The sequence below is a fragment of the Ahaetulla prasina genome, chromosome 3, assembly GCF_028640845.1.
Source record: "Ahaetulla prasina isolate Xishuangbanna chromosome 3, ASM2864084v1, whole genome shotgun sequence".
Taxonomy (NCBI): Eukaryota; Metazoa; Chordata; class Lepidosauria; order Squamata; family Colubridae; genus Ahaetulla; species Ahaetulla prasina.
In genome coordinates this window covers 182,623,603-182,648,154 of record NC_080541.1, presented here as the reverse complement: position 1 = coordinate 182,648,154, position 24,552 = coordinate 182,623,603, and the positions used below count along the sequence as shown (strand labels likewise).

At 40.4% G+C, this 24,552-nt stretch overlaps 1 long non-coding RNA gene across 3 annotated transcripts in view; it reads right to left on the bottom strand.

Moving 5' to 3' along the window:
- Positions 1-1,613: 1,613 nt before the first annotated feature.
- LOC131194739 (uncharacterized) overlaps positions 1,614-24,552 on the bottom strand; it is a 48,421-nt gene continuing 25,482 nt past the window's right edge. For 2 of the 3 annotated variants that reach the window (XR_009154289.1, XR_009154288.1), the window contains one exon: positions 1,614-11,033. This is a non-coding gene — a long non-coding RNA (uncharacterized LOC131194739). Of the gene's footprint in view, positions 11,034-19,643; positions 19,778-24,552 lie in introns of all 3 variants that reach the window. The other variant, XR_009154290.1, reaches the window with a different exon arrangement.

Below are 24,552 nucleotides of genomic sequence, written 5' to 3'. Positions count from 1 at the left end.
CCTGCTCTTAGCCATTGCCAGAACTTTCCCTGCTAGGCTGATGGGTTTGCTTTTTAATGAGGACCCAGATTGTTGGGGGCAATAAGTTGATGTATATAATATGCAAATGAATGACGACTATTGCTAACATAGTGTAAGCCGCCCTGAGTCTTCAGAGAAGGGCGGGATATAAATGTTAAAAAAAAAAATGTACTGACCACGAAATACTTGCTATATCTCTTTCTATTCTTCTTTTAATCTTTCTTATAACAGTTTGGTATCTCCAGTACTCAGTAAGCCTTCATGATATACTAACATCAGTGCATTTTCTTCACTATCCTTCATATATTCCTTCAATGCCCGTTTTTCTTTTCCCATTATCTAGGGATACTTGTAGCATTCCATGCTCACCTAGTTTCCTTGGTAAGTAGAGCAGGGGTTGTATTCGCTTACCTTTGCTGCTGGTTTGCAAATGTGAGTGCGCGCTTCGCTCACAAGCGCCACCTCCGCACATGCGCAGGGCCTTCCATACATGTGCAGAGCATAAAAAACATGACATGATGATGTCCGGGTGGGTGGGCGGACCCTCCCATAGCTGTCGCTACCGGTTCTCCTGAACCAGATAGAACCTTGTCAACATTGATTTATGGATGAAGGGTGTAATTCATTATCATTATTTTTCTAGTCTTCCTATTCATGCTTTTTAGTTCTGCTTGAGTCCTATTCACTGTTCCAGCTATGTATACAATAAGTGGAATTGCCCAGATATTAATTGCCTTGGTGTTATTTTCATCACTGAGTTTGAATTTTAAAATCTTTACTCTCATGGTGTATTCACTTATCTCCTCCTTGACTTCAGTATGCTTGATGTTATCAGTTTGAAGAATGCCCAGTTATTTTTACTGATCATCTCTATCCAGACTCTTAATGTTATCTCCTTTATCTCCATAAAGCATCTTGATTCCTTCAGCTTTCACTATTCTTCCCCCTGTTGATGGTGAGGGTGGCATATTTGTCCAGTCCAAACTCCATTGCAATATCTTGCTTGTATATTTGAACAGTGATTCTATTTCTGATGGTCTTTATCCATACAGCTTCAGGTAGCCATATAAAAGAGTTGGGATAGCCTGGCACATGTTTTTGATGTTCAATGTTGTTCACTGAGAAATCACTGTACTAATAAAGGAGTGCTTGCACTCTTTGGCTTTTTTTCTTCTTTGCTGATTTTTCTTCCATAGTATTCAGTTATAACTGAAGCCATGTTATACGTTAGTACATCATCATCATCATCATCATTATTATTATTATCAAACTTTGCATATTTGTGATGGGTTTTCTTCATCTTTTCTCCCAGTTGTCCTGCATCTGCTAGTTTGATTGTTCAGCAAACAGTCTTATAGCCCAGTCCTAAATCCTATATCCCATTTGTCACCAGTTGTCCAAGAAGTATCTTCCATGGTTCTTGTTGATCCAGGTGAACACCAATCCAGTATGGGTTTCTGTAAATTGCATCCCACCATATTGTTTATGGGAGAGACATTCTTCATCTGGCTTCTCTGATGAGACCTGTGCAATATTGTTGAACCTCTGGCATAGCTCTCATCTTCCTTGAGCAAACAAGTCCCACCACCAGATCAAGGTTTAGTGCCTTGTTGGGGGATTATTATGATGATGATTCACTGCTCAGTCAACCAGATGTTTAGGCTGTTATCAATATTTTATTACATACTGCATTTATTAATTCTTTGTTACATTAAATTTACTAATTGTGGTTCTGTAAGAATTTTCCAGACATATTAACATAGATGTTTTCAAAAGCTTTTATCTGGCTGTGGATCAGATTACTGTAGCTGGGGATTTTAATAAAACTTAGCCTGTCTAAATCTAATTGTTGCACATGGAAAATATTGCAAGTTTATATATTGAAGTTTAATTTGGTAGACATATGGTAACTTTTAAATAATTTATAACAGGGTTTTTTGTCATTTTGGAGTTGTTCTCAACTGGATTTTTAAATGTAATATAGCTATATTAGAGCAGGTAGCACACATTGATCGAATACATTTCTCTTCAGGCATAGAGGGAGGTTGTTCTTGAAAATTATGCTTGGCAGGCATTCAGCAGGCTAAGCATAATTTTCAAGAGCAATGTCCCTATGCGTGAAGAGAAAAGTTTTCAATCAGTGTGTGCTACCTGCTCTAACATATGCCGTGAAACATGGGCACTAACTCACAATCGATACAAAAGCTACGAGTGACACAAAGAGCCATGGAAAAATACGTGTTCGTCATTACAAGAAAAGATATAAAGACACACAGATGGATTAGAGAATAAACGAAAGTATACAATATCAAGAGAGTAAAAGAATTGCAGTGGAAATGGGCTGGTCACATAGCAAGAAGAACTGATGGCAGGTGGACCAAGGCAGTCATAGCATGGATCCCGCTTGGCAAAAAGCATCCACGAAAGAGACCTAAAACAAGATGAATTGATGACATCAGCAAGTATTGCAGGCCCAATTGGCAAAAGAAAGCTCAGGACCATATTGGTTGGAAACATGCGGAAGAAGCTTTCATCCTGAAGTGGATAGATAATGGCTATCCACGATGATGATGATGATAGCTATATAGAATCAGATTTTGCTATTGTGCTTGTATCAATATGGGAAAGAATCCTTCTTCTAAATTTTCTTTTAAAATATCTCATTATGAAAGGATCCACCTTTTGTAACCAGTGTTTGACAACTACATTGACGTTCTGCCAATCAACTGGTTGTTTAGGATATTTTAAGGCACATCACGTCATATTAGTATTTATGCTTCATGGAAAAAGAAAGGTCAAAAGGAAAACACAGGAAGGAAACTTCCATATGCAAGATAGCTAATGCCAGAATTATGTAAAACTTATATGAACTATCAGTAATAGTTCATATAAGAAGTACTATATTCACTGAATCATAAAAAGCAAGGATATTAAGAGTGAAGTGAGAGACTTGGTAAATTACTAGACTCTTCTGAAACAAGTGAATACCATAATATTAGTAAAGGGTAAAATAATGATTCTGACTCAATAAATCCATTATTTTTATATTTTTATACTCGGATATATATTACTGATTCAAATGTTATATGGAACAAAATCCATTCATTTTAGATAAAAGCTTTTCTAAGATCACTCATGATCAAACTGCCTCTTTCTAACAAATAATATATGCCATTAAATCTATGAAATCAGGAAAAGTTCTTGCTTCAAGTAGTTATTCCATTGACTGGAATAAAGTGTGTTGTTCCAATTATATTTAAAGTCTGTTAAGATCTTTTTAAGGTTTCTATAACCAATTTTGAATATTAGTAAAGACCATTTGATAGTAGTACTGCACAATTTTTATGTTGATGCAAAATCACTGCAAAGAGCCCTGGCATACAGATTACACATGATAGTACCTCTGATTATCCACTACCTCTGCACTATTCAGTTTCACAAAAGATAATTGCTTTACCACGGAGCATTTATTTTGATGTCATTTTATCAACCACATAAAACGGAGCAGGTCCAAAAACCACAATGGGATTAATTGGAAAATTATAATAGATACAACCCGTTTAAAAATGGAGCTATTGCTTTCCATTTATTAAAGGCTACAAGAGCCAGAAATACAATTAGACATACTGGGATAACTGGGATGATTCCCGTCTGAAAATTGTATTTTAAAAAAATGGGTATAGGAATATTAATACCAGAGAGCACTGTTATTTTTGCCCTTGAAAAGGTTTGTGATTCAAAGGTGTTACCTATCGTGTGCAGTGCTTCGTTTCTTTTTCCAGAGTGTCTTCATCAGAAATGCATGTATAGAGTTCCTTTGCCTTTTTCAAATGCTTCGCATAGAAGCTGATGTATTTTCAGTATGGAAGCCTGTTCTATTGCAAAGTTATAATTAACATCAGCTGGATACATGAATAAGCCTGTAAGTTTCATAGCACCTCTTAGTAAAAGCTGCTGTCTTGAATAGTTCACAGTTTATAAAGATTATTTTCTTCCTTAAATCTGATATGCATGCACACTAGCAAGATTCAGGATTTAACTTAATCTGCACTGATAATGTCATCATGGCTTTTTGCAGTCAAAAAGAAAAAAAATTACTAATTAGGCTTCTAAAACAAAAATTGTCCTTATTTTCTATTTTCATTAAAATCATTCCATCCTGAATGTTGTTTCCCATAGGTATGACAGCTGATGTTGGGCTACGTTTCTAGTATGTTTGGGTTGGGAGCAGTGCCAACTCAACTGGGAAATAGCAGCCCCAAAATATAATAAAATAAAAAGAAATAGAAAGTGGAATATCACCAAAACCCTGCTTACCATAGCCCATTCAACAAGCATTCAAATTGTTTACACCACTGGATATTACATCAAAATTCATTTCATATGTTTGATTTAATTAACAGATAAATCAGGAAGCTTAGCTTAATGGGATTTAGGAATCAGAACTTGGCTACTGCCTCTTATTATGGACAGTAACTTAAAAGTATTTTTCTCTTCAGAGAAAATTTCTACCATTTCTAAATATTTTCCAGTAAAACACCAATTAAGGATGGGGAACATGTGACGTCTTCTTTAACATGATCAGTAGATTATTCACTAATTATCTTTTCAGGCAAGCAGTATGCATTTCAATGCATTAACATTTATTGCATGGTGGGGCATCTCGGTACCATTTTCCAGAGCTGACCTGTCTGAAAAATATCCAATATCTCCAGCGTTTTGTAAAATGCAATCCTTTCTTCAACAAAGACGTCTTTCGTTGGGTCAAAAAAGTGTGTGCTTTTGTCATATTGCACAACAAGTAATGCAGTGCAGAAGCCCTTCCTTTATCTCGTTGACTGATTGCTTTGTGGAAAAAAAGGAACAGAAAAGGAAAGCACAGAAGATTTCAGGTGGTGAAAAGGATGAAATCTTGATTCTTTCTAAAACTTTGTGACTAGAGCAAGGCAATGGGTGTAGCAAAAACTTCATTTAGAAACATCCATTGCTAGCTGTTGGATACGATCTGTGATCTATGTGTGTGCATAAGTAGATTCTACCTGCAGAAGTTTTAGCTTTTAGTTAAAAGGTGGACATTTTGAAGTTGATTGTGTATTATCTTTGATTTGTGAAAGCAACAGAATGGCTTCCTTATCTTAAGCCCATCGTTCTAGAAATCCTTATAGCTTTTACAGCCCCCATTGTCCAAAATATAAAATTTATAACCGCCTCACCATTCCCTGCCTCACAACAAATGATACCTCCTCTTTCTTATTTATTGTATGGAGGAACAAAATGGTTTGCTGCAGGGAATTGATTCTTTTTAATTAGCAATGGGTTTAGTAAACAGGTTTGCAAGGATTTTATTCCTGCCTGCTCATTAACATAGGAATGATAAAGGCCTAATGCATACCTACTCTGTTAGTAAACAAATACAGTATTAAAGCAATGCAAATTCTAAAATCCCATTGCTCTAGCCACTGTCCTTCTGGCCCGTATTTGTATCAGCACTAACAAGATTTGCTTTGGGTCAGCATACGATTAAGTAACATGAAAGTGCCCCTTGTACCTTATAACACTAAGGTGTCTTTGGAGCGGTGCTGAGAGCCTCTTCTGCTTTCCTGTTTCAAGGTTGATGACAATTAAACTTCAGGCACAAAACAAACAATTGTCAAAGCTCACTGGATGAAACCAGAGACAGCTACTCAAATTACCTGTGCAGTATAGATAAAAAAAACAACAACAATGTGGCTGAAATCAGTGCCAACAAATAAATCTCTATCCCTTTTTCTAACAGCTTCTTTGTTCAACCCAGTTTATTCATTTGGATAGGCAGTCCAGCTAAAAATATTCCATGATAGTAAATCTTCCTAAAGAGGTAGTTTGAAAGACATGATCTGCACACATCCCAGTGCTGTTAGGATTGATAAGAAGGTTTGTACATTGCAAAAAAACCTCAAACCCTCACCCTCTTTTATCAGCTTAAGATATCACCAAGCTTGGGTTATTAACACATTTTCATGTTTTGACTCTTCCAGAACTGCCTTCTTGAATTAGTGAAGCTGATACTTGGAGCAGACAGTGAGAAGCACACATTCTACTTTTAACTGTTTGCTTCAAACTTAGATTAATCTAGCAGGCCACCTAGATTCATGATGGCAAACCTATGGCACAAGTGCCAGAGGTGGCATGCAGATCCCTCTCTGTGGGTATGCGCACTGTCCCCAGCTGCTCTTCCGGGTTCTGGCGTGCGCAAGCATGCTGGCCAGCTGCTCTTCGCATGAATGCACATAATGGAACCCGGAAGAGCAGCTGGCGCTGCACGCATGTGCACCAGCCAGCTGCTCTCTTCTGGGTTCTGGCACATGCGCGCACACGTGCTCCAGTTTCGGCACTCAGTGCCAAAAAGGTTAGCCGTCACTGACCTAGATTAATTTTATTTTTTTTTGCATTTATATCCCGCCCTTCTCCGAAGACTCAGGGCGGCTTACACTATGTCAAGCAATAGTCTTCATCCATTTGTATATTATATACAAAGTCAACTTATTGCCCCCAACAATCTGGGTCCTCATTTTACCTACCTTATAAAGGATGGAAGGCTGAGTCAACCTTGGGCCTGGTGGGGCTTGAACCTGCAGTAATTGCAAGCAGCTGCTGTTAATAACAGACTGTCTTACCAGTCTGAGCCACAGAGGCCCATTATAATATAGCAGTTCGAATTTTTTCTGCTGGGACTTTCCAGTATATTCCTGATCATTCCTCCTCCTGAGAAGCATTGACTGAAGCTTCTCTGAGGAGAGTCAACGGATTGTGGAAAGGAGGGAAATCCTCCATATAAAGCCTCTGGCACATATTTTCTCTTTATGGGCATTTTTGTATCGGAGCGGAGATTTCATTAAAACAGAAAAAATAGGCTATGTTCCTGAAAGTTTATGATAAAATAATGTTTAGCCCTGTTTTAGTGCAATTGATGGATGTTTATACAAAGCTCCCTGCATATTTGAATGAATGCATGTGGCACATTTGGATTTGAACCCTTAACAGCATTTCTTTGTAATTCTTGGAAATGTTACTATCATTTGTCAATCTGATTTATCTTGCCTGATGGAAATGGATATTTTTTTGAGATGGTCTTTCTCTTCATACCATTAGCATTTGCAAAAACAAAAAAGTCTTCAAAAATGAGGGTGACCAATCTGTTTTGATACAAAACAGATAAAAAAAGATGTATTATCAATTCTGTACTCTGAAATTCGTTCATTTTTCAGATACAAGGATAATGAATTTGTGCAGGTAGCAAAGTAATATTGTGCAGATTTCTATGCAGCTTTGATGTATTTTACCTACAGTCTCAAGCACCCCTTAAAGTCTATCTTACACAGTTATTGCTATCTTACACGATAATAAAGGTTGTACCATTAGCAGTTGCTCATTTTGTGTCTAAAATTTGTCTCTAAAATGTGCATTTATATTTTAAGACAAATAAGCCTAGTAGATAAACATGAAAACAATTGGTTGAAGTTACTTGTTTGGTGAACCATAAAGTATGTGCTTTGTTTCTGATTCTAACTAAATTCACAGTGCACAGCTGCCTCTCCATTAGGCTGAGAGATTACCTTATAACAGGGGTGTCAAACTCAAGGCCCATGGGGTGCTTACATCTGGCTTGCAGGGCCATCCTGGAAACAGTGAAGGACTAGCCCATGGTGCCTCTGCCAGCGAAAATGGAGCGGGCACCCCTCCCAAGCTCTGTTTTCACTGGCAGAGGGTTTCAGGAGGCCATCGCAGCTGAAAACAGAGCTCAGGAGTCCATTTTCGCTGGCAGAGTGCTCAGACCACCATAGGTGCTCCCAACATGAGTGATGGTGAAGTGGTCACGCCCACCCCCGCCATGCCCACCCCAGCCCCCCAAGGTCAAACACAACCCTGATGCGGCCCTCAATGAAATTGAGTTTGACACCCCTGCCATATAACATGTGGAACAATACTGACAACCCCCTATCTACTATTTTTCCAGAATCTCCATAGCTAGTCCCCTCTCCTGGGAAAGACTACTAGTCTTTGATCCTGCACAATTTTAAACTGGTTTCAGGTATAGTGAGGATATTAGCTCATTGTTCATGTTGGTATGAAAATCAGTTGGCAGTTAAATCAGTTGCCCGTGGTATCATTGGGGGAAACCAATACCTTAGACCAGGGGTGTCAAACTCGCATCATCATGGCAGCATCACATGACATATTGGGACTTTTTTCCTTTGCTAAACTGGGTCCTGTTATTAATGGTCCTTCTTCAAGGACCTTCAAGGAGTTAAATGCACCAAACACATGGTACAGAAGAACTTTCCATTAGCATAAATCTGCAGGACAAAACAGGCAAATGACCTCATCATATTCAAGGTGAGTGGCAGATTGGAAAGCAGGTGTAGGTTAAAGATGGTAAATTTCTGGCCCTGCAACAGCTCCAGTTAGCATAGCCAGTGTTGAGGGATGTTAATAATTGAAGCTCATTAACAGAGAAGAAAGCCAATAGATACTCCAGCTGTGCTTTTAGCCATCAAAATTACATTGCCAGGATTCTATCTGCCCACATCTTACAGATGTCTATCAACAACCTATACGTGTGGAGGCCCTATATCCTTTCTTGCATTGCAAAGCAAGATTACATCAGTGGGGGGGATTGAATTTAAGGAAAATATTCAATCTTCTGAAAAGAGAGGAAAGATATTGGAGATATGTAGAATCTCCCACATCTGGTCCTCCAAACATCAGAACTTTGGGAGCACAAAGGGTATGGCGGTTTGTAGGTTTATATAAGCGGTGAACTTTGGACCACTAAATCATGTGCACTTGGAAGGAAAAAAACCTGTCTCTTATTGTGTTGGTCTTCTTCCCACATTTATTTATTTAATTCTTCCTAGAGAGCAAAACACTGACGACATCTAGAACAGATTCCACATGACAACTGTATAAACAATTCTTAGAAATCATTCATCCATGTCATGCTAGATGAATTCCCAAGGAAATGGAGCTTGCAAAGTGAGTGGCAAATGAAGGCAGAACTAGACGATGAGATAATAAGAATAAGAACCAAGGACTGATTCATTCAATTAGAAATGACTTTCATACATTCCAACCAATGGGGGAAATTGAGTAGAGATTTAGCCAGAGTGGGATAGATTATGGTTTAGCATTGGATATGATGTCATGGAATACTCCTTTTCATTTATAGTGGTAAAACTAATTCCAAGAGTATTTTTTGTTTTCTAATGTTCTTCTGTGTATTTGCTCAAAATTCCCAGTGAGATCATATAGGCACCTGTGTGTTTTTAAATGTATACTTAAATAAAATAAAATAAAAATTCCTAATTCCCGGGGCCACATAGATCCTAGGGAGGGAAGTAGGGTTGGATGTAGTTGCTAAACTATCTTCCAAAATCACCATCAAAGTGTAATTTAACAGAAAGCAGCCTATATACAGAACTAGCTGAATACCCATGTTCCACTACGAAACTGTGATCGGGCTTGATAAATTGACACTTAGAGTTTGAAAATTAATGAGTAGTTACGATCGGCCTCTCCTCTCCCTCAGCCTTGCCCCACAGAAACTTCTCCTATCCTATCCCCTTCTCTCTCTCAGGCTTTCTAGCCCCTTCTCTCCATGAAGCTTGCCCCACAGTCCTATGCTATCCCATTCTCTCCAGAGTTATTTTCAAATTGGGAAGTGGAGTAGAATGTCTAACTAATTAGTATCAGAGCGTGTTATAATAATATAGGAAATACTAATGCTCTGATGGTCATTTCGAAAAATCATTTCTTAGTGAGCACCTAGAAGCCAAGAGGAACATACGTGGCAAATTTCAAGTTTGTAGGCTTTACAGTTCTGGAGATTTCATGATTAATGCATGAGTGGTTTTCACTTTTATATATATAGATAAATCATTTCAAATGTTAATAAATTCAATTTCAATTCAAGCACAAATCCTGGCAATAGTATGGGCCCATGTAAGCAATTTTCTTGGCAAAAAAAATGAAAGTGATTGTTTGACTTCCCAGTGGACAGTCCTGGGATTTCCAAGGACCTCATCTGACCCTGCTTACTTCTTACGATCAAGAGCTGTTAGATGCTGCCTTCAGGATAGGTCCACTAAAATTAAATGAAGTCAGATTTAGTTTACCTCCAGTTCATTTATTTTTCTGGAGCACAATCTCACGCCTGGCATTCAAGGAAGACATGCAGCTAATGCACCTTCCAAAACTACAAGTATATCTGAAGTTATGTATGAAACAAACAGACAGAAAAAATTGTATCCCATATTATCCCTATTAAAAACATTCTTAGTAGCAAATGTAGGTTCCTTATTGCTGCATGAATTGATCCCTGGGTATTCAGTGCAAATACTTCTTTTTTCTGACTAACTGAGGTTGATATTTGCAGAAATACCTCTATAACACAACTAAGATTAGCATGCAACAAAATAGGAGAGCATGATGAGTCAAATCAGGACACAGGATCTGTTTATGTAGTCTAGAGAAGCAGAATTACATGAGTTAAACACAGGTATTTGTCCCAAAGCATGTCTTCTCTAGTTTCCTGGGTAGAACCTAATTGCCATTAGTAACATCCTGAATTACTTTTGCCATCAATTTGTAAAGGAGAGAAATACTTCAACAGATTTGTAAAGAGATGGCGAGTCTGATGTCCGTAATTAATAGCACTGCCTATAATGTTAACTCAGACTTAAGACGTCCACACTCTTTATTTCATTGAGACATCCTCCGCAGTTAGTAGGTCTAGCATTGCAGTCCAAAGCTATTTAAAGAGCTGAGGTCAGTCCATTTAGAGACTTCGTGTTCTTCTATGTTCAGGTTACCAATTTACAAAAGACATATATTCAGCATCAGATCATAATGTCAGGGTAGTGTAGCAATGCCTAACTGACAGCTTAAAAACTGTTGGGGTATCACTGATTATCAGCCATGGAGTGAATTCCAAATTCTTTGCAGCCTTTGGTTCCGCACTCTTGGTATGATACCTAGGAAAAGTGGAATAAGAAAAGGCTGAGTTAGGAAAGTCAAATCAGTAAAGGCAGAAGGAAGCGCCTAAGGCTGACTGATAAAAAATGATCCTGGATATTGCTTTTTTAATAGTGGTGTTCCGTACATCTTGGAGGAGTTATTTCAAATTTCCTAAAATTAAAACCTAGTGTCTTGCAATAATCTCCATGTTCGGAACAGCTGAACTGAGCATAGCCTCCATTTTTGCTGTGAATATTTGTAAACTTGTGATTACAAACTCAACAGAACCATTGAAAGACCTGCAACCTGCTGCATTTCCCCATTTCTCATATTTAGATGTGCATTGTGGACCATAATATTGGACAATTTGCAAAAAAGCAAAGCAAAGAATTTCCATCACGGCCTAACATCAGTGTTCCAAAATGACCAAAATAGCTTACAAGCAGCATAACTTGTCATTATGGAATACTGATGCTCTGGAAACAAGGGAATAAAAGATAACAAGTAAAGAAGAATATGGGCAGCTACATTTGGATAATTGTCATTCATCTGAAATCTTAATGGAAGGTCACAATATTTCATGGACTCTTGTTTGGGAATCCTATCTTCATGTCTTTTTTTATAATTTTATTAAGAATTTTTTTTAAAAAAAGATAATTAATACAAACTAATGTAAAGTAGAAAAAGAAAAGACAGAAATTGAAAGAAAGCTAAAAGTGCAAGAAAGGGGGGGAAAGTAAAAGAAAAATAGAAAAAAAAAGATACAAAGAAGTAGCTTCCAATCTTTTTAGCGGTTTTAAGTACAATTATAAATTTACGTCTTACTTTATTGATAAAGGAAGATTATAATTTCTTCTTTCTATAATCTAGCCTATCTAATCAACATAACCATAAATCGTAAATTCATTTTTTTCTGTTTCACGCAAAAAGTCTATTTCTATTTCTATTGTTAAGAAGAAATGGTTTCTGCTAAACAATTAACAATAAACATAGATACTGTCTTTTTTCTGATCAAGGAAGCAAATTTAACTATCTCAGCAAGTTACATCATCTTCACCAACCGTTCCTCCACTGTGGAAAATGCTGAATCTTCCCATCTTTGTAGGTACAATGTCACTGCAGTTATCATGTATAAAAGATGTCTTAATGATATAATAACTGGTAAAAGACATGTCTCTTGAAACTACAATAATCATATGTTGTGAACTGCACACATTACATCCATTGGTCTTGGTAAAGAAGTAGTGCAAAAGGCATAAGCTCTTCTCAGTTCTCATTGAAGAGCTTTCCATGTTATTAGAGTAAATGCAGTGACACTAACACAGAGTTTTCAATCTACAGTATATTTGGGACTTTTTTCCCTACCGGATCAGTATAATAGATGTGTCAATGAATATCAACCCAACTATAATGAGCCAACATCTAGTACATGAAGAGTTAATTCAGGCAGAAATCTCTCAAGCTATATTATAACATAATACAAAAGAATCAAATATTTGTTAATCTTTCTCTTATTGCTGATCTTTTGCAACTTTCTATTAACAGAGACACAGTTTTATCACATTTAGCTAGGTAGAAATGCCTCCTAGAAATAATATGTTAAAAGCATGAAATCTATTCATATGGCATAATTTGTTCACACTTCTTTTCTGCAGGGAGAAAAGCACATTCTGAGAAGCCCTAAGTGGCAATAGCTTCTTAAAGCATGATGAAACCTAACCACACACTATAAAATAAAATACTGTGAAGCCTACGCAACATAAATGTATGTTTCCCCACTTGCAAAGTAAAATTTGCACCAAAGACTTTCACCGAAGAATTCCATAGTGAGGACTGCCAGTGTCTCTGAACCTTCCATTAATGAATTTTTAATTCCCCCTCGCCCTCAAAGTAAAAAGGGAAGTTGTACCTTCAAGTCGATTTTTAATTCCTGGCAACTGCCCTTAACAGATTTCTTGTGGGTATCAAAAGTAGCTCTACAGTTCTGCTTCCTAGGCGCTGCAAGTGACTAGTCTAAGGTCACCCAACTGGCATTGTGTTTAAGGCAGAGATTGGAACTCACCATCCCCTGGTTTCTGGCTTGGTGCCTTAAATAGGTAGGACACACAAAAAAGCAGCAACAGTGAGAGGGAAAATATAGGAGGTTTACCCAAAGGTGCTTTTTTCAAGAGTCAACTGGGCTTTCTGGTTTTTCTTTGAAGACGTGTCGCTTCTCATCCAAGAAGATAAAGAAGCTGTTTGGATGAGAAGTGAAACGTCTTCAAAGAAAAACCAGAAAGTCCAGTTGCCTCTTGAAAAAAGCACCTTTTGGTATAACCATGACCCAGATGATTGAAAATCTCCATAGACATATAGGGGGTTTACAAATAGACAGCAACATCATCTATTTCATAATGAAGAACCATTGCATAATAAAAAGAGCCTCCTGGAAACACCAGTTGATGACATGTGTGCTTAAAAACATTGTGAAGCCTGATCCAATGGAAATGCAGCACAACCTAGAATGGATTCCAGAAAGTCCTTCTGTTCTGTCCCCCTCGCCTCCGTCCAAGCAATGGCTTAATTAGCCAGCTCTGGCAGCAAAATAGCGAGCATCTGCCAAATGACTCTGTTATCTCCCTTGATGCCGATGAGTCACCCAGGAATAAACAGTACTTCAGCTCTAGTTAAGCAGTTGATTTGCCTGCTACAAAGAGACATAGCAGCCCTCACTGGTTTTATATCCTGTGGCTCCGTGACTCAGCACTTCCTAAGCCTGCTCCACCCCTGCGTCTGTTGTTCCCGCCTCTCCTGCCTACAAAACCTAGGGTCCAGCCAGGCCTGATTGCCATCAGCTGGGTCTGGAGGCGTGGCCTGGGGGGGAAAGAGTCAGGGGACGGAGGCCTCGTTATCTCCTCCACCTGGCCTGCCTCTGGCTCCTGGAGCTGAGCCAGGGAAGCCGGTACTCCCAAGGTAAGTCCTGATGGCCCTTCCCCCTCACTTTCCAAGTCAATTTCTGGCAGGGGGCCTGGCTCGGGGGGTGCAGACACAACACCTTCTACAGTTTATATCAGGGGTCTCCAACCTTGGCAACTTATAAGCCTGGCGGACTTCAACTCCCAGAATTCCCCAGCCAGCTTTGCTGGCTGGGGGATTCTGGGAGTTGAAGTCCGCCAGGCCTAAAGTTACCAAGGTTGGAGACCCCTGGTCTATATGGCAAGTTCTGTTAACACCCAGATCCAGTCGGAATTCTGCCTTTATTCATTAAGGTAGTATCTTATTTGCTTATTTATAAAAAGGATGCTTGTTTCAATTTCAAGCAAATATTACTTTTGTATTGACGATTAAAGCTATTTATTTTTATTTTTATTTTATTTAATTTTTATACCGCCCTTCTCCCGAAGGACTCAGGGCGGTTCACAGCCAGATAAAACAACAATGAATGAACACAATACAAGTAAAACAACACAATATACAAATTAAAATACCATTTAAAAAACTTATTAAATTAGCCTGAAATTAAAATTTTCCATACTAAAAACCCCATTTAAAATTAATAAAATTTCCCTTAAAACTAATTTAAGCCAGCCCCGCGCGGATAAAAAGATGTGTTTTTAGTTCGCGACGAAATGTCCGGAGGTCAGGTATTTGACGTAAACCCGGGGAAGCTCATTCCAGAGGTAGGAGCCCCCACAGAGAAGGCCCTTCCTGGGGCCGCCAGCCGGCATTGTTTGGCGGACGGCACCCTGAGAAGTCCCTCTCTATGGGAGCGTACGGGTCGGTGGGAGGCATGTGGTAGCAGCAGGCGGTCCCGTAAGTACCCAGGTCCTAAGCCATGGAGCGCTTTAAAGGTCATAACCAACACCTTAAAGTGCACTCGGAAAGCCACAGGCAGCCAGTGCAGCCTGCGCAGGATCGGTGTTACATGGGAGCTACGTGTAGCTCCCTCTATAACCCGCGCAGCTGCATTCTGGACTAACTGAAGCCTCCGAGCGCACTTCAAGGGGAGCCCCATGTAGAGAGCATTACAGTAATCCAAGCGAGAGGTAACGAGCGCATGAGTGACCGTGCATAAGGCATCCCGATCAAGGAAGGGGCGCAACTGCCGAACCAGGCGAACCTGGTGGAAGGCCCCCCTGGAGACGGCCGTCAAATGATCTTCAAACGACAGCCGATCGTCCAGGAGGACACCTAAGTTGCGCACCCTATCCTTTGGGGCCAATAACTTGCCACCAACAGCCAGCCGCGGCTGCAGCTGACTGAATCGGGGTGCCGGCATCCACAGCCACTCCGTCTTGGAGGGATTAAGCTTGAGCCTGTTTTCTCCCCATCCAGACCCGACGGCTTCCAAACACGGGACAGCACTTCAACAACTTCATTGGGGTGGTCGGGGTGGAAAAGTACAGCTGAGTGTCATCAGCGTACTGCTGGTATCTCACCCCGAAACCACTGATGATCTCACCCAACGGTTTCATGTAGATGTTGAACAGAAGGGGCGAGAGAATCGACCCCTGAGGGACCCCACAAGTGAGGCCCCTCGCGGTCGACCTCTGCCCCCCTGTCAACACCGTCTGCGACCGGTCAGAGAGATAGGAGGAGAACCACCGATATACGGTGCCTCCCACTCCCAATCCCCCCAACCGGCGCAGCAAGATACCATGGTCGATGGTATCGAACGCCGCTGAGAGGTCTAATAGGACCAGGGCAGAGGAATAACCCTGTCCCGAGCCCTCCAGAGATCATCCACCAATGCGACCAAAGCTGTCTCCGTGCTGTATCCGGGTCGGAAGCCGGACTGGAACGGGTCTAGATAGACGTCTTCATCCAGGTATTGAGGTAGCTGTCGCGCCACGGCACTCTCTACAACCTTCGCAACAAAGCGAAGGTTGGAGACTGGACGATAATTACCCAAAACAGCTGGGTCCAGGGAAGGCTTCTTAAGGAGGGGTCTCACCACCGCCTCTTTCAAGGCGGCAGGGAAAACCCCTTCCAACAAAGAAGCGTTGATAATCCTCTGAAGCCAGCCTCGTGTCACCTCCTGAGTGGCCAGTACCAGCCAGGAAGGGCACGGGTCCAGTAAACATGTCGTGCCGTGAAGCCTCCCCAACAACCTGTCCACGCCCCGGAGCCACAGGGTCGAACACATCCCAAATGGACTCAACAAGACGTCCCTCCTCTCCCTCGCTTGGACCATCCCAAATTCGATCCAGACCGTCCCTCAGCTGAGCGATTTTATCGTATAGATAACCGCTAAACTCCTCGGCTCGTCCCTGCAAAGGGTCATCCCGCACCTCCTGATGTAGGAGAGAGCGGGTGACCCGAAACAGGGCGGCCGGGCGGTTATCTGCCGACGCAATGAGGGTGGAAGCGTAGGAACGCCTCGCTTCTCATTGCCACTAGGTAGGTCCTAGAATAGGACCCAACTAGTGTCGATCAGTTCGGAGCGACTGGACCTCCAGGTGCTCTCCAGGCATCTTCTCCGGCGCTTCATCTCCCTCAGCCCCTCGGAGAACCACGGGCCGGCGAGATCTACGCCGGGTCAGAGGCCGCAGGCGCGACACGGTCCAAGGCCCCGCCGCGCCTGTTCCCAGGCCACGACCAGTTCCTCAGTCGTGCTGGGCCAGATCCTCAGGGAATGGCCCAAGCTCCGTCAGGAACCTCTCAGGGTCCATCAGGCGCCTGGGACGGAACCACCGATAGGTTCCGCCTCCCTGCGGTGGTGAATGGCGGTTCGGAAGTCTAGGCGAAGGAGGAAATGATCCGACCATGACATTGGTTCCGTTACTAAATCATCTAATACCAGATCATTTAACCACTGTCCAGAGATATAAAGCAGATCCAGTGTGCCTCCCGCGTGTGCGAGGGGCCATCATTTTACTCGAATCAGGTCCAAGGCCGTCATGGAAGCTAAGAACTCCCGAGCTGCCGATGACGAGCCAGCTGATGGCAGGTTGAAATCCCCATGACAATAAGTCTGGGGACTCAACCGCCACAGCAGCAAGTACCTCCAACAGCTCAGGCAGGGCTGTGGTCACGTATATTTGGGACTTTTTTCCCTACCGGATCAGTATAATAGATGTGTCAATGAATATCAACCCAACTATAATGAGCCAACATCTAGTACATGAAGAGTTCATTCAGGCAGAAATCTCTCAAGCTATATTATAACATAATACAAAAGAATCAAATATTTGTTAATCTTTCTCTTATTGCTGATCTTTTGCAACTTTCTATTAACAGAGACACAGCTTTATCACATTTAGCTAGGTAGAAATGCCTCCTAGAAATAATATGTTAAAAGCATGAAATCTATTCATATGGCATAATTTGTTCACACTTCTTTTCTGCAGGGAGAAAAGCACATTCTGAGAAGCCCTAAGTGGCAATAGCTTCTTAAAGCATGATGAAACCTAACCACACACTATAAAATAAAATACTGTGAAGCCTACGCAACATAAATGTATGTTTCCCCACTTGCAAAGTAAAATTTGCACCAAAGACTTTCACCGAAGAATTCCATAGTGAGGACTGCCAGTGTCTCTGAACCTTCCATTAATGAATTTTTAATTCCCCCTCGCCCTCAAAGTAAAAAGGGAAGTTGTACCTTCAAGTCGATTTTTAATTCCTGGCAACTGCCCTTAACAGATTTCTTGTGGGTATCAAAAGTAGCTCTACAGTTCTGCTTCCTAGGCGCTGCGAGTGACTAGTCTTAAGGTCACCCAACTGGCATTGTGTTTAAGGCAGAGATTGGAACTTACCATCCCCTGGTTTCTGGCTTGGTGCCTTAAATAGGTAGGACACACAAAAAAGCAGCAACAGTGAGAGGGAAAATATAGGAGGTTTACCCAAAGGTGCTTTTTTCAAGAGGCAACTGGACTTTCTGGTTTTTCTTTGAAGACATTTCGCTTCTCATCCAAGAAGATAAAGAAGCTGTTTGGATGAGAAGTGAAACGTCTTCAAAGAAAAACCAGAAAGTCCAGTTGCCTCTTGAAAAAAGCACCTTTTGGTATAACCATGACCCAGATGATTGAAAATCTCCATAGACATATAGGGGGTTTACAAATAGACAGCAACATCATCTATTTCATAATGCAGAACCATTGCATAATAAAAAGAGCCTTCTGGAAACACCAGTTGATGACATGTGTGCTTAAAAACATTGTGAAGCCTGATCCAATGGAAATGCAGCACAACCTAGAATGGATTCCAGAAAGTCCTTCTGTTCTGTCCCCCTCGCCTCCGTCCAAGCAATGGCTTAATTAGCCGGCACTATCAGCTCAGGCAGCAAAATAGCGAGCATCTGCCAAGTGACTCTGTTATCTCCCTTGATGCCGATGAGTCACCCAGGAATAAACAGTACTTCAGCTCTAGTTAAGCAGTTGATTTGCCTGCTACAAAGAGACATAGCAGTCCTGACTGGTTTTATATCCTGTGACTCCGTGACTCAGCACTTCCTAAGCCTGCTCCACCCCTGCGTCTGTTGTTCCCGCCTCTCCTGCCTACGAAACCTAGGGTCCAGCCAGGCCTGATTGCCATCAGCTGGGTCTGGAGGCGTGGCCTGGGGGGAAAGAGTCAGGGGACGGAGGCCTCGTTATCTCCTCCACCTGGCCTGCCTCTGGCTCCTGCAGCTGAGCCAGGGAAGCCGGTACTCCCAAGGTAAGTCCTGATGGCCCTTCCCCCTCACTTTCCAAGTCAATTTCTGGCAGGGGGCCTGGCTCGGGGGGTGCAGACACAACACCTTCTACAGTTTATATCAGGGGTCTCCAACCTTGGCAACTTATAAGCCTGGCGGACTTCAACTCCCAGAATTCCCCAGCCAGCTTTGCTGGCTGGGGGATTCTGGGAGTTGAAGTCCGCCAGGCCTAAAGTTACCAAGGTTGGAGACCCCTGGTCTATATGGCAAGTTCTGTTAACACCCAGATCCAGTCGGAATTCTGCCTTTATTCATTAAGGTAGTATCTTATTTGCTTATTTATAAAAAGGATGCTTGTTTCAATTTCAAGCAAATATTACTTTTGTATTGACGATTAAAGCTATCCCAACATAAGCACTGTTTGCACACAAATCTGAACTCTTGTAGTGTGTTTCTTTTCCACATTAGGTCAAAGGTCATGCCAGAACTGATTTTTGAGCTGGATTCATATTTTCAGGAGCACTGAGAAGTGGCAGCATGCTAGGTACAGAATAGAAAAGATGCTTTTGTCCTGGCTAATGGCCAGTATGATGTAGTAGCAGGACAATGAAGAGCATCGGTAGTCATCACTTGGCGACTGCCTCATTCACTGAGCATTTACAGTTTCCACAGCAATGAAAAAGTAATTTCGTGACAAATCCTCACGTTTATGATATTCACAGATCTGTAATAATAATTATTATTATTATTATTATTATTATTATTATTATTATTATTATTATTATTATTATTATTATTATTATTATTATTATTATTTAATTTTTATACCGCCCTTCTCCCGAAGGACTCTGGGCGGTTCACAGCCAGATAAAAACAACAATGAATGAACACAATACAAGTAAAACAATAATTAAAAAACTTATTCAAATTGGCCCCAATTTTAAAATACAATTAAAACGATAAAACCCATTTAAAATTTAAAAACCCAAAAATAAAAATTCTAAGAATTCTATACCAGTCCTGCATGGAAAAATAGGTACGTCTTCAGCTCGCGGCGGAAGGTCCGAAGGTCAGGAAGTTGTCGAAGTCCTGGGGGAAGTTCATTCCAGAGGGTAGGAGCCCCCACAGAGAAGGCCCTTCCCCAGGGGCCTAAAGCAAAGGAACACTGAAGTAAGACTGCAAGCACAGTTGTGGTCTCACTTAACAATCACTGCACTTAACAACTGAGTTTCTGATTCAAATTGTGGTTGCTAAGGGAGTAATACCCATATTGTAATTTCAGGAGGATCTTAGCATGTTCTGTTAATATCTGGGCTACCAATTGTTTCAGCTTTCAGCATCCAATTGGGGAGGGGGGTGTCTGTGTGATTTCTAAGAGACAGGAAATTTCTGTGAAAGCTGCCAAACGTGCACTTTTCTTTAGGGTGACGTTGACAAGAAAAGTCACAAAAAAACAGAGTTGTTCATGGAAAAGTGTAAAGACCTCTCTTCGGTTCCTCTCCTGAGGAACTGAAAGAACACCTTGAAAATTATACTTGATTGAGGAGTAGGGAGCAAACTGAAATGAGAAAACTCCATGCTCTGTCTTAAAATATTAATCCAGAAGGAATCGAGTTAGATAATTAGAAATATCACAATGTTGAGCATCAGTTGCTCAAGCTGCCCAAAATCACAGAGACCCTGCCAATCTCCTGGGGCTACAAAGCAACTGTACACATATGCAGACAGAGCTACAGATTCTAGCATAAAAGCAGTGGTGGGATTCAGCCAGTTCGCACCACTTCGGGAGAACCGGTTGTTAACTTTCTGAGCAGTTTGGTGAACTGGTTGTTGGAAGAAATCATTAGGGCAGAGAACCGGTTGTTAAATTATTTGAATCCCACCACTGCATAAAAGGAATTAGAATTGGAGGTGGAGGGCAGCTACCAGACCAGCTACAGTAAGTTGATTTCTTCTCTTGAGTCTTAAAGAGCAGCTCATTTTAAGTGCTTTTCCATAGCTCACATCCAGGACTCTGCAAATAAGTTGTTGAATCAGGACCTAAGGTTGGCTCTATAAATAAAATAGCATTTAAAGCAAAGGTTTTCTAAGGTAACTATTCTGCTACTGCATGCAACTAATGTAATTAGCAAGCTAACACCAGATTATTGAAGTTTGTTCCAAAAATACTTCAGTACATCATAATTGTGATGCCCTATTGATTATGATTAATTATGTGCCATCAATCCCATATTAACCCATAACAACCATCCTGACAGATTTTCTCCAAGATGATGTGTCCCCAACCTGACCTTCAAATCTTCTAATATTGTCACTTTAACTGCTACTGGTCATCCTGTTTTTCTCTTTCCTTCTGGCTTTCCCAGCATTATGGAAGAGAGATAAGCCTTCACCTAAAGTGTCCAAAATGATTAATTTGTGTCTAGAGTAAAAATTCTGTATTCAACTGTATAAAAATTCAATGTATTTTGAATTGTTATTTTGTTTGTATTCTTGGCTATCCATAAATCTTCTCTAACATCAACATTTTAAAAAAAGTAAATATTCCTTTTATCGTGCTTCTTTAAAGTCCAACTTTCACTTTCATAGAGAGTTACAGAGGATACCATGGCTTGCACTATTCTGTATCACTTTGTAGATATGCACATGTCACAATATCTAAAGATCCCTTTGAAAAATTCCTCTTCTGATGATTACATTTTGGATTTCTTTGCCATTTAACATCAAGATTGTTTTCAATTTTTTCCCTAGTTTCTTTAACAAAATTCTAGAATTTACTGAATGCCAAACATATCAATATTTTAACAATATGGAAGAAAATAAAACAACTTTTTAGACAAAATTTTGGCAGTTATCATTTTACTTAGGTGTCTATAATAAGTCTTTGAGTGTGTTATCCACTTGCAATTGCAATTGCTAATATAATAGTTAGCAGCTTGAATATTGTCAGCAAACAAATAATTGGCCATAGTTGCTGGCAACTATGCCAGCAACTATAGTTATTACAAATGTTCAGATTTCTTTGAAATAGCTGTGAGTTATTGTTTTAATTCTCCTGAGATTTCTTTAATAATTTGCATGCCAACAATTACATCTTTTATTTAAATCATGTTATCTTATGGGACCCAGACCTTATCTATTTATGTTCTTTAGAATTATACCCTTCTAAAGATTAATTCACTTTGATCTTCTTTAAATAAGCCTTAAAAGCTGGCTTTTCTTCCAGGTCTTGGCTAGAGTGTGTAATGATCCGTTTAACATGATAATAAATAAACCAATCATTCCTTGGAAATTTTTGGTACATGCTGTTTGTATGTTATTGTTTTAAATGTATATAGTACTGTATCCCACCCAGAGTTATGACGAAGTTAGGTAGTCTATAAAATAAATAAATAAACAAACAAGCAAAGAAATTGAAGACACATAGACTTCAACTCCAGAATTGTAGATAACTCCTATATATTTTTTTTTCTACAACAAAACAGTTTAAGGACTGTTACAGCCATTATGTAGAACAGGTAGGCAGCAGACTAGCAGAACACAACCATGAACACTAATTAGCCAACAAACCACACAATAGAAACTCTTTCATTTCTCAGTACATGGACAGACTCAACCATAGTTTCAACTGGAAAACTGTGAGCATCCTAGACCACGTTAGATCCCAAAATCCTAGGTAATCCTTAGAAGCCTGACACTTAGACAAATCAATAGCCATCAATGGACCTATAAAGGTAAATCACATCTGTACATCATTCAAAAGAGACAAAAAAAAAGAAGGAAACAAAAAGACGAGAACATTCTCCAGCAGCCAACACCCAGATAAGCAGGGATTAACAGCAGGCAAAGCATCAAGCAGAAAACAGTAACCTAACTAAGGAACTATAAATGAGACACTTAAGCAAGCAAACAAACAATCAAACAGATAAGCAGAAAACAATATACTGATCAAGGAACTGGAAAGCCAGTTTGGTGTGATGGTTAAATTATCAGGTCAAAACAAGAAGACCATGAGTTCTAGTCCCATTTTAGGCACACAGCCAATTGGATGGTTTTGGGCCAGTTATTTTCTCTTAGACATAGGAAGGAGGCAGTGGCAAACTATTTCTGAAAATTTTTTGCCAAGAAAACTGTATGAACTTGTCCAGGCAGTCTTCAAGAATTGGGCACAATTGAACAGAAGAAAAAATAAATAAAGGAATACATCTGTCTGGAACCTGCACTGCGCATCGGGCATTAATACAATCAAACAAGTCCAGAAATATTTCACAAGAAGAATCCTCCATTCCTCTGATCACAACAAAGTACGTTATGCCACCAGACTTGAAATTTTGGGCTTAGACAACTTAGAACTTTGCCATCTTCAGTCTGACCTAAGTGTAGTACATAAAATTATCTGCAACAATGTCCTACCTGTCAGTGATTACTTTAGCTTCAACCAAATCAATACAAGAGCACACAATAGATACAAACTCATTGTAAACTGATCGAAACTAGACTGCAGAAAATACGACTTAAGTAACAGAGTGGTCAATGCCTAGAATGCACTACCTGACTCTGTGGTTTCTTCCCCAAACCCCCAAAACTTTAACCTTAGACTGTCTACTGGGTGATTTTGGGCCAGTCACTTTCTCTTAGACATAGGAAGGAGGCAGTGGCAAACTATTTCTGAAAAAACTTTGCCAAGAAAATCCCAGGATTGGGGACCTCACCGCATTCCTAATAGGTCTGTAAGGGGCGTGCATAAGAGCCCCAGTGTGCCTATCGTCCCTGTCCTAATGTTTTCTTTTATTTGTATCCTTTTCATGTATTTATAATTAAGTTTACACTTGTATCTGTCATAAAATACACGCTTGACGGAAAATACAAAATAAAGAAGAAAATCATAGCCCTGCCAACACTGAAAGGGCAAACCATTGCATATGAATAGGAAGCAAACCCTACACTCACTAGCACTGATGATAGGGGTAATGAAATACACATTTACAAACAACCAAACACAGGAAGCACCAAGGACTCCTCAGGTCAACTCTGAGCTATATACTGTATATTGTCTGCTAATGAAAAGGTCCTCACTGGGAGACATGAATGGGGCATGAATCTCTAGAGTTGATGGTTTGTTTGGTATATAGCACTTAGACAGATATACTGCTTCACTGTGCTTTACAGCCCTCTCTAAGTGCTTTACAAAGGCAGTGTATTGCCCCCAGCAATCTGGGTCATCGTTTTACTGACCTCAGAAGGATGAAAAGATGAGTCAACCTCGAGCCAGTCAGGATCAAACTGCTGGCAGTTGGCAGAATTAGCCTGCAATACTGTATTCTAACCACTGCACCACCACGGCTCCTCAAAGCCAGAGCTGGTGTTGCTTTCAGAACGCAATAAAGGATTGGAGATAATCTGCTCTGAAAAGTCTAAAATGGCTCAGAATAGAACTGAAATTGTAAAAAAATAGGATTGAAGTACATTTGGGATGAGCTAGGAAAGAGAACAAGATGACATTATCTTTTCTGCATTCAAGGAGCAGTGAGTAATCCAAGGATCTACCCTTAGACATCAAACTTATAAGCACTACATATCTCTTCTGCAACCCTTAACCCAAACTGCTCCTCTGAGAGATGGGGAGGAGACTATTTATTGTTGGTATGGAAGTGAGATTCTATTCCACCTGATACAGTAGAGAGTGGGTGGTATTGGAGTTGGCAAATTATAATTGGCCTCTATATGTAATGAAAGGTAAAATTGGGTCTCAGGAACCAGCGAGAATTTCTGGAGGGATTAATGTGAAATAAAGCAGCACTGACTGCTTGCATTGCAGACAAAAAAAATGCACCTCAGCATGCACATATACAATTCACTTTCTAATTCTGTGGATTTCAGTATGTCGCACAGCTCACTTTCTAATCCTCTTTGATTTCCGTATG